This window comes from Pinus tabuliformis, chromosome 9 (assembly GCF_031772625.1).
Source record: "Pinus tabuliformis cultivar Carrire ecotype Pingquan chromosome 9, CPIR1, whole genome shotgun sequence".
In the NCBI taxonomy this organism is placed as follows: domain Eukaryota; kingdom Viridiplantae; phylum Streptophyta; class Pinopsida; order Pinales; family Pinaceae; genus Pinus; species Pinus tabuliformis.
The window spans coordinates 574,098,626-574,115,017 of NC_142307.1; positions in this window are offsets into that span (position 1 = coordinate 574,098,626).

Sequence of the window (16,392 nt, forward strand, 5' to 3'; positions counted from 1 at the left end):
AAAGAGAAACCATGAGTACCTCCTCACAAAGTTTAACGCCATAAAGAAGAAGCCAAAAGAGGATATCTCAGAATTTATAAGAAGGTTCAACAAGCAGTACAATAACTTGCCAGTTGAGATAAAGCCTCCTCCAGTTGCTGCTCGAGTAGCTTTTTTGGGAGCCTTTGAATTTGACTTTGGCTTTACTCTAAGGGAAAGGAAGTCTCTCACTCTAGATCAACTCCAAATTGATGCACTTGAGGTGGAAGCAAATTTCGCCTCAACAGGAAAGTCAAGAGGAAAGCAAGAACCTATTGAGAATAAAAGAGGGAAAGAAGAGGCATCCTCCTCTGGTCGAGATAGAGAATCATCAGACCCGAAGTGGGACGAACTGGACAAACTCATTAGGAGTTTATCACAGAAGGTTGGAAAGCTTGAAATTGAGAACAAGAGCCTCTCCAAACAAAATGCAAGTCAATAACCGGGGTTACAACTCGCAGTATAGAAGACCTCCATTGCAAATACTTCCAAGAGAAGGGAAGGAACAATTCGATCAGATACCTCATCCTCTATATTTAGAAGAGGATCCCAATGAGCAATCGTCAGATACATAAAAGATGCAGAGAAATTTGTTTTCTGCTTTTTTCGAAGAAGAACATGAGAATATGGTTCACCAAGAGGCTAGTCATGATAGAGAAGCAACAACAGATGAGGAAGATATAGATTATTATTGCAAACAGTTTGCAGATTTCATGCAAGCACAACCACAACGTAAGTATGATCTAAGATCTTCAAAGAAGAGGTCAAGAGAACCAGAGCAACAAGAGGGAACTGCTCCCCAAGTTATTCCTCCAGTACCAGACAAAGGGAAAGGTAAGCTAAATCCTGACCCTTCCAAGATAAAAGGTTGTACAAATAAGGGAAAAAATAGTTCTGAGGGACACACAGAAAAGGAGGCACCTGTTCTGCTAAAAACTGCCAGTGGGGAGGGAGAAGGAACAGAGCCAAGAGGTACAGAAAAAGCCCAACCCACATTCAATCTCCAGAAGGAGCTTGTAGAGGTAAAATTTCTTGTTCCTCTAACTGAGCTTCTAAAGCAGCCTACTTATAAAGCTCAAGTCTCTCAATTCATGCATCCATCTACTTCAGCAGCAACCCATGATAGTTTAAACCTTCAAGAGGAGAGGCCAATGGTTGTTTTTGGGCCGCATGTGGAAGAGTTGGATCCTTCTACTGCACCCTTCTACGTGGCCCTATTAATCCACTACCTCTTACTGCATAATTGCATGTTGGATTCTGGAGCCTCACACAACCTCATGCCATTAACAGTGATGGAACAACTGGGCTTGGAGATCACCAGACCATACAAGGACCTGTACTCCTTTGACTCTAAGAGAGTCAAGTGCTTAGGGATGATAAAGGATTTGGTGGTAAACCTGGCTCAGATCCTTGTGAAGAGTGTGGTAATGGACATAGTGGTGGCCGATATTCCTCCTCGGTTTGGCATGCTCTTATCTAGATCTTGGGGTTCCAAGGTGGGGGGCTCTATCAAGTTAGATCTGACTTATGCCACTATTCCCACTTTTGGAGGCGAGCAAAGGAGGTTGTACAGAGAATCCAGGTTTGTAAAAATTGTGACCCCAGCTAAAGGCTCAGAAAATTCCCCAGTGCATGGGAAAGAAAGTGACCTCTCCTGCCTATTCCTAGAAGAAGATGAGACCTTAGAGGAAACATTAGTACACCTAACAAGCCAAGCAAATGAAAATGAAGTATGGAAATTGTACTTCGACAGAGCAAACTCAAAAGAGGGAAATGGAGCTGGAATATTGTTGGTATCTTCGGAGGGCAGCTTGATACCCCTCTCATTCAAGCTGGAATTTGAGGCGACCAACAACATGGCGGAGTACGAAGCATTGCTCCTTGGGTTACAAACGACAAAAAATATGAATATTGAATTCCTAACGGTCTATGGAGACTCTGAGATGGTCGTAAGGCAGATCAAAAATCAATGTCAGGCCAAACACCCCAGATTGAGGATGTACTGGAATGAAGTGTGGGATTTAATTGATAATTTCTTCCTGGCCTTTAATATCCAATTTCTGCCTAGGGAAGGAAACAGGATGGCTAACTCCCTTGCCGTAGCAATAAGCAGTTTTAGGCCCCCTCAAAATCTGCTCCTCAGATATGAGGTAGAAGTCAGATACAGACCCTCAATACCTGATAATGTCAAGCACTGGCAGGTATTCGAGGATGATGAGCAGGTAAAAAGATTCATAGAAGTCGTTGGGGAGTTCGCCCACTCCACCATCGATCAAGAAGAAGAAGAAACAAATCAAGAAGCCATTGCGTGGAAAGACACAGTCGCTAGGTGCAAAATTTTTCAACTGAAAGAGAATACCATCCCTCGCGGGTTGGTCCCACTGGAAAGGATTTTTAATAAGGACGACATAGTCTCCAAACCAATGGCCCCAGAAATAGATGATCAAGTAGAAGATTGCAACATCGAATCAGAGGAGGAACCCCAGATGATCAAGCTATCAAAAGGAATCCCCTTGCAATATAGACAAAGGTATTTAAATCTATTCAAAATTTACAAGGATGTATTTGCTTGGTCTTATGAGGATTTGAAAGCATTGGATACTAATATCATTTAGCACAAGATTCCTTTGAAGAGTGGAATAAAGCCATGCAAACAAAAACTTAGGCAAATAAATCCACTCTTACTCCCCTCCATTGAAAAAGAGGTGAGAAAGCTGCTACAGGCAAAGATCATAGTGCCTTTAAGGTACTATGAATGGGTGGCCAACCTAGTCCCTATCCAGAAAAAGAGTGGAGAAATAAGGCTGTGTCTTGATTTTCGAAATCTAAACATGGCATCGCTAAAAGACAACTACCCGCAGCCCAAGATGGATTATATATTGCAAAAGGTGGTTGGCTCATCCAGAATGTCCATGATGGATGGGTTTTCTGGTTACAACCAGGTGGCAGTCCACCTCGAGGATTAAAAGAAAACTGCTTTCACGACCCTGTGGGGAACATTCATCTACGCTTGCATGCCCTTCGCCCTTATTAATGTAGGAGCCACATTTTAGAGTGCCATGGACATAACTTTCATAGGGGAGCAAGACAAATTTGTGGTGGTTTACTTGGACGACATCACAGTCTTTTCTAAAACTGATGAAGAGCACATCCTCCACTTAAAGCTCACCTTTGAAAAATGCAGGAGGTATGGTCTCTCTCTGAATCCTAAGAAATCTTAGTTCGCCCTGAGTGAGGGGAAGCTACTTGGACACATAGTAGCGCAGGAAGGAGTAAAGATCGATCTTGAACGAGTCAAAGCCATCAACCATATTCCCCTGCCCAGAAATAAGAAAGAGGTTCAAGCCTTTCTGGGGAGAATAAATTTCTTGAGGAGGTTCATACCCAACTACGCAGAAATTGTCAAGGGTATTACGGACATGCTCAAGAAGGAAAATGAAGTCAGGTGGAGCCCTGCCCCCAGAGATTCTTTCATCAGAATTAAAGAAGCTTTGGCCGAGGCCCCGGTACTAGTCAGCCTCGACTATTCAGTGCCTTTCTACATCTTTTCTTTCGCCTCTCCACATACTATTGTTGCAGTGTTGCTACAGAAAAATAAATATGGTTATGAACAACCCATCGCCTTCTTCAGCCAAGTCCTAAGGGATGCTGAGCTGAAATATAACATATTGGAGAAACAAGCCTATGCACTAGTCAAGGCTTTGAAGGCATTTCGTATATATGTGCTGCAATCGGAAATCACAATGTTTGTCCCAACGACAGCAGTCAAGGACATCTTGGTGCAAGGAGACAACGAAGGAAGAAGGGGTAGGTGGATAGCTAAGATACAAGAATATGAGCTAGAAATAAAGCCTACCAAGCTCATAAAAGGCCAGGGGTTGGCCAAGGTTTTATTCGAATCTAATTTCCAAGCTTTAGGGATAAACCTAATCACAGAGGATCTTTAGAGAGGGATCAAAACATCTGAGCAGAAAATATATGCCAAATATGAGGGATCTCCCTGGTATAAGAACATCGTTCATTATCTCTTATTCCTGAGGTGCCCGTTGGGGTTAGATAAATCCAAATACCGAGCTCTGAGATTGCAAGTGCAGAAATATATCATATCCAATGGCCTACTTTACTGGAAGGACCCGGTGGGGGTATTGTTGTTATGTTTGGTGGAGGGTGAAACCCAGAAGGTGATTGAGGATTTTCACGGAGGAGTCTGTGGAGGTCACTACAGCTGGAAGACCACAACACATAAAATCCTCAAGGTGGGATTCTACTGGCCTACACTGTTTGGGAATGTTCATTCCCAGGTTAGGTCGTGCCAGAAGTGCCAAGTGTTTGCTGAGAGGCAAAAGCTTTCTCCTCTCCCCTTGATTCCAGTACACGTGGAAGAAACTTTCAGACAGTGGGGACTAGATTTCATAGGAGAAATAAACGCACCATCCAGTGGCCAACATAAGTGGATACTGTCGGCCACAGATTATTTCACCAAGTGGGTAGAGGCCATCCCAACTAAAAATGCTACATATTCGGTGGTGATAAAGTTCATGGAGGAGAACATACTATCCCGCTTTGGTTGTCCCTTCTAATAATGCTTGGGTCTTCAAATCTGCCAAGTTCGCCAACTTCTGCCATAAATTCAACATCATCATTGTGCACTCCACTACATACTACCCTCAAGGTAATGGCTTGGCTAAGTCCTCAAATAAAACTGTTGTGAGGGTGCTGAAGAAGACCATCGCCGAAAATCAGAGGAACTGGGACTCCCAACTGAAGTTTGCCCTATGGGCCAACCGGGTAGCTCCTAAAAGATCCATGGGGAAATCACCTTTTGAGCTAGTATATGGTAAGGCTGCAGTCTTCTCGATCCAATTAGCAATGCTGGTGGCGAGGTTACTACAAGAAGTAGAGGAAGAGCCAAGTGCCTTAATGCGAAGGATAAATCAACTGGTCGAGCTTCATGAGAATAGAGAACAGGTGGGGGTCAAATTGTCAAATTACCAACAAAAGATGAAATCCCTGTTTGACAAGAAGGCTAAGGATCGACCGCTTCAATCATGGGATTTAGTTCTCCGCTAGGACGTTCGACGAGAAGACAAAGGAAAACATGGAAATTTGACCCGCTATGGTTCGACCCTTTCAAGATTGTAGAAAAAAGACGAAATAACGCATACATGCTTGAGAATCTAGACGATGAATCTCTGGAATTGCCGGTAAATGGTCAGTTCCTTAAACTCTATTTCCAAAACTAGAGGTACCTATCTTACACCCATTGTAAATACAGTGTGTGTATTGTAATTGTTATATGTAATTTTCAGTTTATGTTGAAAATTCCATTTGCACAAAATTATAGTTTGTTTAAAAATGACTCCATGCCCAATAAAAGGAAGGTTACTAGTCTGCAGGTTCTCAGCACCTTGCCAGTAAGACATTGTCCCCAATTGGAGTCAATGTTGTCACTCATTGCATTATGAGTTTTCAGTTGATCAAAGTTGCCAAAGAGCAGTGAAGTTTGAAGCCATATTCCAGGCCACAAAAGCACTCAAGGCCAAATTGGACCCTCTCCATTGCATAGTGCTTTGAACAAGCTTTCCAACGGTATATAGAAGTCTGAAAATGGACTCCTGGATCAGAAGTTAGAGCAGATTAAAGATACCCCTTTCAAGGCCACAGAACAAAGGAGAAATGGCTAAGGGTTGGGCTCATCGCAAATCACAAATCGGGGCTTACTGAAGCAGCGCCAAAGAGGAAGACATCAAAAGTTGCGATTGGCCGATCGCCGATATCGCAAATCGCATATCGGCGGGACCAAGCTTATCGACAATTGGAGGTCCAGGAGCTCATCGCAAATCGACGGGTTCTTCCAAAGTAAAATAGGGAGCGTGGCGAAATTTGCGATCAGCCGATCGCGATATTGCATATCGGCGGGTTCTTCCAAAGTAAAATAGGGAGCGCGGCTAAATTTGCGATCAGTTGATCGCGATATCGCATATTGGTGGATCCGGTCTATCTATGGTCGACGGATCAAGCTCCAAGCTTATTGGCGACCAATGGGCATAGGGCATCGCAATCGACAGATCAACGGGGGGTACCACTCTGAAAACCTTGAAATATTGCGATTTTGCAATAATAGTGTTAAATCACCGGGGAAGGCCAAAATCATTTAACAAAGGAAATCCATGAAAAACCAAGGACATGCGGCCCCTTTCTCTCTCCTCCAAGAGGGGGCACGTGGCGCAATACCATTGGCCCGTATGTATGACATGGCAACTGACATCACAATGACGTGGTGGTACTAAGGACATGTGTCATGTAGATTCGACATTTTCAAGGGTCCTATGGGGGCATTTTCGAGTGACACGTGTCACCACTCACAAGGTGACACGTGGTAGTATGATGTCACCCATCGCAATCGCAGATCGACGATCGCACAAGTCGAGTCCCTCCTCCACCATGGTCCCTCCAAGCTTGCGATTGCGATAAGCAGGGGATCCTCCTGGATGCAATATGTTATGTGATCTGGCCTATGAAGTTTTTATGTTCGGACGAGTCGATCAACGCTATAAAGAAAGCTAAAGGGCTTTCCCCTCCCATAGTGCGATTGCAATACTTCCGGTGGGCCCGACCTCGCAGATCGGTGATCGCAGGGTTCAAGGGGAAATATCAGTGGCAACCCTTAGAAGTGCCGAAGTGTGGGATTTCATGGATTAAAGGAAAAAGGCCCCCGCAAAGGCCTTAAAGGGCTCTAGCACCCTCGGGCTAAGCCCCCGGTCATATGAAGAAAATTACGAAAATGAGCTAAAGTGAAAGGGGCTAAGGGGGATCGAGACTCGTCTATTTCGCAATGTTTTTTATAGCAAAAGGGCAACATGGGAAAGTCCTCCATATTGCCACCAAGAGAGCATCACCAGGTATATCATGGCGCCGATAATGCAGGACAGGGCTTTAAAGGCATGATGGGTTGACAACTGTGGCTTTAAGTTAAACAGGTGGTGAATTCAAAACCGATATGGGCTGATTCAAAAAGGCCCAACATGACACAGGATTCAAGGTCAACGTTGACAAGAGTGGAAAGAGACTTGGTAGCTTGGGAGGATTTAATTCTCAGGCATGGTGTCCCATAACAGAGAGAGACGAAGTACCACCCAAAGGTGTCTTGTTTCAGTGCTGTTGCATTAAACTGATGGCACCCACTCCCAACTTTGAAAGATGAATAGTTCAAGCAGTTAAAGCTGAAGCGACGGGAGTTAGCTGAGTAACATAGGAGGCCAGACCACAAGCACAATCCAACCTAAAGCAGCGACGATCAAAGGGATGGGCACATAGATATCTTCTTATCATGTGCATTCGATTTTGACTTATTTATTGTCCTGTAATGTGCCTTCAACGAGACAATTAATTTTGTAATGTTTTTGGGCCACAGAGCAATTCTTTGCCGAGACCACTAGTCAACCTGACAGCTGAGACTCGGCCAGGGATATTTTTGTTGTAATGAATGTCCATGCTCCCCTCTCCAGATAAATAGGGGGAAGCAACACTTAACAAAGGTTAAAAAAATTCTAAAGAAAACACTACATGTTATTTTCACACTGTATGGCTTTGTAATACAAATTTTTCAGAATATCAAGCAAATGGTGGCAATTCCCCCTTTGAGTATCACAGTATGTTGTTCCTCTGTTAAAACTCATTATGTTCATGTTTCTTCTAAGAATTCATGTACTCATAGCTGTTGGAAATAGTTCAAGCTTCCTCACAGATTCATTGGTATTGATATGTTAATGCATATGCCTGTAACTTCCTCACATATTCATTTGTATCGATATTGTTAATGCCTATGCCTGTATGGATCATTGAAATTATATCTTTAATAGTTGCGCTCCATGAATCATAGCACCCAGTCTCTATGTTTGTCCATTATATCTATCTGTAACTCAAATAAGTATAGGAATTCTTAAAGTTGCAAGCTCTATGTGTTAAGCATAGAATTCTTGATGTTGTAAGCTCCATATGATGAGTTGCTCCTTCTCCTTATCCTCTATCATTTCTCTACAAAGCTTATTAAATTATAAGTCCTTGAACTACTCGACCTCCATTGTTTTATGCATATATTTCTGTGATTTGTACATGTAAAGAAGTACCAGAAATTCATGTTTTACTCCTTTAGATGAATGAACCAACCCACTCCCTTCATATATATATATATATATATAATATATGTGAGGTCTCCATTTCATTGAGAATCATTTGAGACACTCCAAATTTAGATGTGCCCAGGCAATGGTCTTGTAAGCAATCCGAGGCTATCTCTAGCAGCTACAACATCATGTTTCGTTTTCTTATCCGTTAATGTGAAGTGAGAAGCATTATGAATTCTCATTTTTCTTTGGTCCTGTTGCATCATTTTCCAGTGAGCCTCAATATTCTTCTTGCTTTGTTTATGAGTAACCTAGCTGGAAACCACCAAAGAAACCAGAATTGATCCCTCCTTGGTAGTTTTGGACCTTGGTTCTGATATGGCTTGGAATCTGGTAGTCACCAAATGTCTTTGGAATAACCATCTGAGTTGGTCATTCATAATTAATGGCAATTCTGATCTAACTGGCACTGGATCTGGTCACTAGAAATGATTCTGTCAGGTCAGAATTAGTCAAGAAATGATTCCAATATGACTATCAAACAGGAAGCACTTCCAGCACCTGGAAATTCTGCTATAGAAAATAGAGAAACTTGCTCTAATAAAAATGTTATAACTTATCTGAAGTTTGAACACAGAGGCATCTGCTTTAAATCACCTAAGCTTTTTTATATTGAAACATTTTCAGGGTATTGTTCATCTTTTTCGGGCTGTAATTCTCTTTCTTCTAGAAAATTCTTTGGCTGGTAGCTAACCATCTGCTGGAGTTATTTATTTAGTATTAGTTTAAAAATTTATCATAGAGTGAAGCATTTACTCTTAATAAGAATATGCAGCATCTTGTTCCTGGGGTGTTTTGGCGGGGGCGGTAGTTTTTAGAAACTAGAGCCTAGAAGAATTATTATTATTAAAAAATAAAATATTTTCTTAACAGCAACAAGAAAATAAGCTACATTGAAGTACACAGAAATATAGATAGTCACACCAGCTATACCTGTAAGTAATATGAATTAATGGGTAGCTGGTTGAACCACCTAGAGGATGTAAATTTAGGTGTTGTAGGGGGTAGATGATATGATGAAGATGATGATCAGTGATTTAGTGGTATTTTGAGTTTCCTTCCTTGGCTCAAGATTTGTGTTCGTGTTTTTCGAGTCTTGTCATTTTATATTCCACTCTATAATTGGATATTATTTTTGACATCTACAATGTTTTCCATTGTTGGTATTGTTATTGCTCAAACTAGAACGGGTCCTAGGAGAGGTTCCTATAGAGCAACTACTAGGTCAAGGGGCAACAATGGAGCAATAGCCCATTGTCACCTAAGCTAAAGCTTTTTGATCTTTGCGAACTTTCACCAATGGGAGGAGTCCCAGTACGAGAGGAATCACAAGAATAAATGGATCAATGATAAGATATGGGGTGATTCCTAAAGCCTATTCACAAGAGAGGCTCAAGTAATTAGCTTGCTTGCTTTGAAAGCAAGGTGATTAGCCCTTGAAGAAGGGCTATGAGGATGCCTAAACCTAGGGTTGGAGGATATGCCTTGACAAGGGGCTTCCTAGGCTCAAGGATCCCTGTGAAGAAATGAATTCTCTGTAATCCTTGTGGAATTTGAGTTGTAGAGTTGCGGGACCACAAAGAACCCAAGTGGACTCGAACTAGGTCAAGGGTATGGAGTTGATCAACCAAGGAGGGACTTGACCTAATTGGGGAGAGAATAAGATCAAAGGACAAGTTTTCTTTTGAGATTTGAATGCAATGATCCAAGTGCGGAAATTAACCCAAATCAACCTAGGGAAAGAATTGGACTCATGGCTAGGGTTTGCTATATCTCAGGATACCACCATTGGATTTGCCTCAAATTTGGAGGACCTCTTGAGAAAACCCCAGTGCAGTAGTGGACCAAAATTCAAAATCAACCTAGGGCAATAATTGGTCTCATGGCTAGGGATTGATATATCTTGGGATTCCATTGTCAGATTTGCCTCAAATTTGGAGGACCTCTTGAGAAAACCCCAATGTAGTAGTGGACCAAAATTGAAGGGTTTTGAATGGCTAGAATGAATTTCGCCTTGATGCCCTAGGTGACCCTCTAGGGTTAGGCCTAGAATTTGGAAAAGTGAAGAAAAGAGAGGTAAATTTGACCCTATAGGGTTTTATTTTGTTTTCCATGTTGTGGTTGTTATATCTTTGTATTTGTGAGCATGGCCATGCTAATTTATGATTTTTTTTGTATTTTTTAATCTAAAATTTCTTTTGTTCACATTTTCTGTTGGGTTTAGGAATGATCCATAGTCCACAAGTGTCATGGGGCAAAGGCAAAGGAGGTATGTATGTTGGGTTTAGGGATGATCCATAGTCCACAAGTGTAATGGGCAAAGGCGAAGGAGGTATGTATGGGGGGATTTGCTTGTTTATGCATAAAGGTGAACAAGGTATGTATGGGGAACTTGTTTGTTACTACATAATTATATGGTTTTAACTTTTATGTCCTTTATTTAACTCATATGTTGCTTCATCATTGTATCATGTGTCTTTGTTGAAATGTAGATGCGATACTGATTAAGAAAGGTTAAAGAACACTCCGTGAAATTACTTTTAAAAACTCTTCGCATGAGAGAGATGTGAGTCACCATAGCAAAGGTAGAAGCAAAGATAGAGGGTGAGTTATATTTTGTTGCAAAACTCATGTTTAAATTAGATGCATATTATATTATTTGAGATTTATTTATATAATGAGCATTATGCAAATGTAGGTAAAAGAAGGTGGTGGAGTATTAAGGAAACTACAATTTTTTTTTGTATGAGTGAGACTTGCAACTGTGAAAAAGAACAAAGGTAAAAACTGTGTTCTCTTTGGTTTCGACATGTATATCTTCCCGTTTAAATACAATGGCTCTCCAAGGCAAAAACTGCGTTCTCTTTGGTTCGACATGGATATCTTCCCGTTTAAATACAATGGTTCTCCAAGGCAAAAACTGCGTTCTCTTTGGTTTCGACATGGATATCTTCCTGTTTCAATACAATGGTTCTTCTTCCCCTTTCCTTGTTGAAGAATTATTGATTTTTGGTCGTTACATAAGGTGTACTTTTGCATAATATTACTCATAAGACAATTTGTTTTGCTTTATGATTTCTCATAATATATCTAGCTGATTTTTGTAGCTTGGGAGGTACTTCAAGCCTTGAGGATCGAGGGTTTGGAGGAAGGAGTTCCACAAGTGGCCTTGTGGGTTTTAACCCAAGCTTGGGGTTTTGCACCCATTGTGATTTGGGTCAAAACCATTAGCACATTTCGACATGTGATGGGTGAGGATGATAGCTCTCATCGAGATGAATCCGATGCAACAAAAATCCTCCGATTCCTAGTTGTAGAAATAGAGATATGAATTTTTGAAGTTATGGAGTGGGTTTGCACCAAATGAGTTAAGGTCGGCTTAAGTTTAGTAAGCCTCTTGACAGCTGGACAAGCCCATGGAGGACGTTGGAAGGAGCCCTTCTTATGTGTATAAAAAGAAGGTGATGGAGAGTCATTTCTTACATCCATTTGTGCAACACAAGAGCTCGTTGGAGGAGTGGACAAACTCGACATACCTATCTCTATTTGGGCCGCACGTGGGAGAGCATCTTAGCAAAGGGAAGAGGTTGCGTATGATGCTTCTTGTGACTGTTGAGGGACTATTTTATGCTTGCAGGAGGGCCAAGTATGAGGAGGAGAGATGTAGGTCTGTATTGAAGGCGTTTGTGGGTGGAGAACCCTTGGAAGAGGCAGTTGCAGCCTAGAGAAGGCTACTATGGGTAGGCCGCAACCCTTACCAGCCTGTAGTAGAGGTGCGTAGGGGAGGTTGAGGGTTGTTCAATGCCCAAAACAACAACAAAAGAAGGCGAGTCCTCCTAGGGAAGGCTGCAACGAATGAAGGGAAGCCACACTTGTTTTAGGGTTGTTGCAGCGTGCAAGTGCCCTAACCAGGAACAATAATGACAACAGTGGAGTAGACCTCAAACAATGAGCCAAGGTATCAATTGTGATACATTTTTGTAGGTGTTGGATCTATGTTTCAGATCAGTTTGGATGGGAGTTATATTGCAGCCTGTGGGATCCATGTGTTGGGGTTGTCTTGGGTGTTAAGAAACCCCAAGTGGAGTAGATCTCGTGGTGGAGTAATAGTTGTCCTAGGAAAGGACTATTGGAGAATTCTGTTAGCAGCCATGCAGAGGGGTTTCCTAACTGTTGGATGCCCTAAATAGGGGAAGATGCTACAACAAGGATTGGTCACTCGTGGTCTGTTGGAGGGTAGCGCGAGAGTGGACCAAGTGTGGACATGGATCGAGAATTTATGGTCTGCTAGAGGACAATGTGATAGTGCCTAAGTTGGAGCCTGGTGTGCAACACTTTGATGGAAAAAAGTAGTTGCTAGAGTGGTAGTTGTTGAGGTCAAGGCTCCGATCGACCAAGAGCAGCTTGTGGAGCCCTAGACTTTTGTGTGGAGAATGACTTCTACAGCAGATGATGGGTAGTCCTCCTAGCCCATGTTCATTATGGGAGATGGACATCTTGCAGTGATAGGTGGCAGCCCTTCGTGCCCTATGTTTGTTTTCATCGGAGTAGCGCAAGAAGACCATAGTGGGCTGAAGTCCTTGAGTAGCTGAGGAGCAGCAGTGGGCAGATCGAGAGTTGTTCACAAGTGGAGCTGTGAACAACTCAACAAGAGTCTTGATGTGTTGTACCCTTGATGGACTAAGGCACAACTAGTGAGCAGATTGATAGCTGAGGTTTAGTGGCCAGATGGAGCATTGATAGAGGCAGGAGCTGCAGATTGGGAGCCAAAGGACCAGGGAGGTATAGGGTATGACTGAGAGGAGCTGAGAGAGCATGCGACAACCAGATGGTCAAAGTATCTTGTTGAGGGTAGATTGGTTGTCGATGGACTGACACCAAGCCCCAGTTTTGTATTCTTGTACTAGTGGATATTTGAAGGCCATTATCAATGGTACGGGGGCCCTAGAATGTTGTATTATATGTTGTTTAATATAACGAAGTTGGGTTGAAAATTTTAAAAAGTTGTCCATATTTTGTGCGCTAGTAGATTTATTGTTGTTTATATTCAGCTGTGTAAAGAAGTATCGTTGAGATTCTTGGTTTGGTAGCGTTAGAGATTTTAAGATTTTATTATAGACCCAAGATCGTGGGAATTCAACATGGTATCAGAGAGTATCTGAGCTAATTTGAGGGATAGTGAATCAGAGTGTGCACAACGAAGCAACTCAAGGGAGTTGTGGGTGTCTAAATCATGGAGCAGAGGGTTCAACTGAAGACATGGAGATATGGTCTTGATTGGCTTGGCAGCAAGATTGGCTGGGAGTTTTGGTGGATTGGTGGAGTGCCTAGTGAACAACAATTTGTTGTAGGGCAGATTATTGATCATGGACTTCTGTTGATTTTTCATGGATGGTTGGGACAACTCGAAGGTTTCTTTGGCTTGGACGAGATCAGGTCGATTGACATGGCTTCTGGTGATGGACTATAGATTGGTAGGCTAGAGTCTTCATCGGATTGTGATGTTGCATATTGGAGATTAGAGGGATTTGCACGAGTGGTATTTGATCTAGGAGGATGAGTGCTTGTAGGATTGAGCTAGTGGAGATCGTGTAGGCTCAGAGGAAGCAACCCTATGGAGGTTTGGGATCTTCAAGTTCAGATGTGATGAGGCAGAGGCACTACCGAGATTGTCAGGTTCATTCTACAGAGTACGTTGTAGTGATGGATGTCAGATAGCCTAATGTCGTCATCGATGATGATGGTTACTTCCTAGTCTTGGAAGTACCTCCCTCGCTAAGAGGGAGTGTTGATTTTTGTAGCTTGAGAGGTACTCCAAGCCTTGAGGATCAAGGGTTTGGAGGAAGGAGCTCCACAAGTGGCTTTGTGGGCTTCAAACCCAAGCTTGGGGTTTTGCACCCATCGTGATTTGGGCCAAAACCATCAGCACATTTTGACATGTGATAGATGAGGATGATAGCTCTCATCAAGACGAATCCGACGCAACGAAGATCATCAGAGTTGTAGAAAAGGAGATATGAATTTTTGAAGTTATGGAGTAGGTTTGCACCAAATGAGTTAAGGTCATGTAAAGTTTAGTAAGCCTCTTGATAGTTGGACAAGCCCATGGAGGACGTTGGAAGGAGCCCTTCTTATGTGTGTAAAAACAAGGCGATGGAGAGTCATTTCTTACATCCATTTGTGCAACACAAGAGCTCGTTGGAGTGGACAAACTTGGCATACCTATCTCTGTTTGGGCTGCAGGTGGGAGAGCATCTCAACGAAGAGAAGAGGTTGTGTAGGATGCTTCTTGTGACCGTTGAGGGACTATTTTATGCTTGCAAGAGGGCCGAGTGAGGAGGAGAGACATAGGTCTGTATTGAAGACCACTGTGGGTAGGTTGCAACCCTTACTAGCCTGTAGCAGAGGTGCGTAGGGTAGGTTGAGGGTTGTTCTATGCCCATAACAACAACAAAGAAGGTGAGGAGTCCTCCAAGGGAAGGCTACAACAAATAAAGGGAAGCTGCAGTTGTTTTAGGGCTGTTTGGATGGTGTTATAAGGGTTGTTGTAGCGTGCAAGTGCCCTAACCAGGAACAATAATGACAACATTGGAGCAGACCTCAAATAGTGAGCCAAGGTATGTATTGTGATACATTTTTGTAGGTGTTGGATATATGTTTCAGATAAGTTTGGATGGGAGTTATATTGCAACCTATGGGAGCCATGTGTTGGGGTTGACTTGGGTGTTAAGAAACCCCAACTAGGAGCAGATCTCACAGTGGAGTAATAGGTGTCCTAGGAGAGGACTATTGGAGAAGTTTGTTAGTAGCCATGCAGAGGGGTTTCCTAACTGTTGGATGCCCTAACTAAGAGAAGATGCTACAACAAGGATTGGTCACTCGTGGTCTGTTGGAGGGCAGCGCGAGAGTGGACCAAGTGTGGACATGGATTGCGAATTTATGGTCTGCTAGAGGACAACGTGATAATGCCCAAGTTGGAGCCCGGTGTGCAACACTTTGATGGAAAAAAGTAGTTGCTAGAGTGGCAGTTGTTGAGGTCAAGAGTCTGATCAACCAGGAGCAGTTTGTGGAGCCCTAGACTTGTGTGTGGAGAAGGACTTCTACAACAGATGATGGGCAGTCCTCTTAACCCGTCTTCATTGTGGGAGATGGACATCTTGCAGTGATAGGTGGCAGCGATTCGTGCCCTATGTTTGTGTTCATCAGCGTAGCGCAAGAAGACCATAGTGGGTTGAAGTCCTTAAGTAGCTGAGGAGCAGCAGTGGGCAGATTGAGAGTTGTTCACAAGTGGAGCTGTGAACAACTTGACAGGAGTCTCGATGTGTTGTGCCCTTGATGGACTAAGGCACAACTAGTGAGCAGATTGATAGCTGAGGTTCAATGGCTAGATGGACTTGGAGCATTGATGGAGGTAGGAGCTACAGATTGAGAGCCGAAGGACCGACAGGTACAGGGTACGACGGAGAGGAGATGAGAGAGCATGCGACAGCCAGATGGTCAGAGTATATTGTTGAGGGTATATTGGTTGCCGATGGACTAACGTTAAGCCCCAATTTTGTATTCTTGTACTAGTGGATATTTGAGGGCCATTATCCCTCGTATCAGAGCACTAGACTGTTATATTATATATTTTTGAATTTAATGAAGTTGGGTTGAAAATTTAAAAAAGTTTTCCTTGTATTGCTGTTTTTATTTTTATTTTTCTTTCACATTTGTGAGCATGGCCATGCTAATTTGTGGTTTGATTAATTTTTTCTTATCCGGTCTCTTCTATTTTTCTTGCTTTCGTTCTTTTTCCTGGGTTTGGCAGTGATGGCGAAGTAATTAAACAAATCATTACAACCTATGATGTTGGTTTAGTTCTTAAAGTGTAGTGGACAAAGGCAATGGTGGTATGTATTAATAAATTTGCTTGTTTATGTATAGAGTTGAACAAGGTATGTATGGGGAACTTGTTTGTTACTACATAATTATATGCTTTTATGTCCTTTTTCATTTAACTCATATGTTGCTTCATCATTGTATCACGTGTCTTTGTTGAAATGTAGATGCAATACCGATTAAGAAAGGTGAAGGAACACTCCATGAAATTATGATTAAAAACTCTTTGCATGAGAGACATATGAGTCACCATAGCAAAGATAGAGAGTTATATTTTGTTGCAAAACTCATGTTGAGATTAGATGCA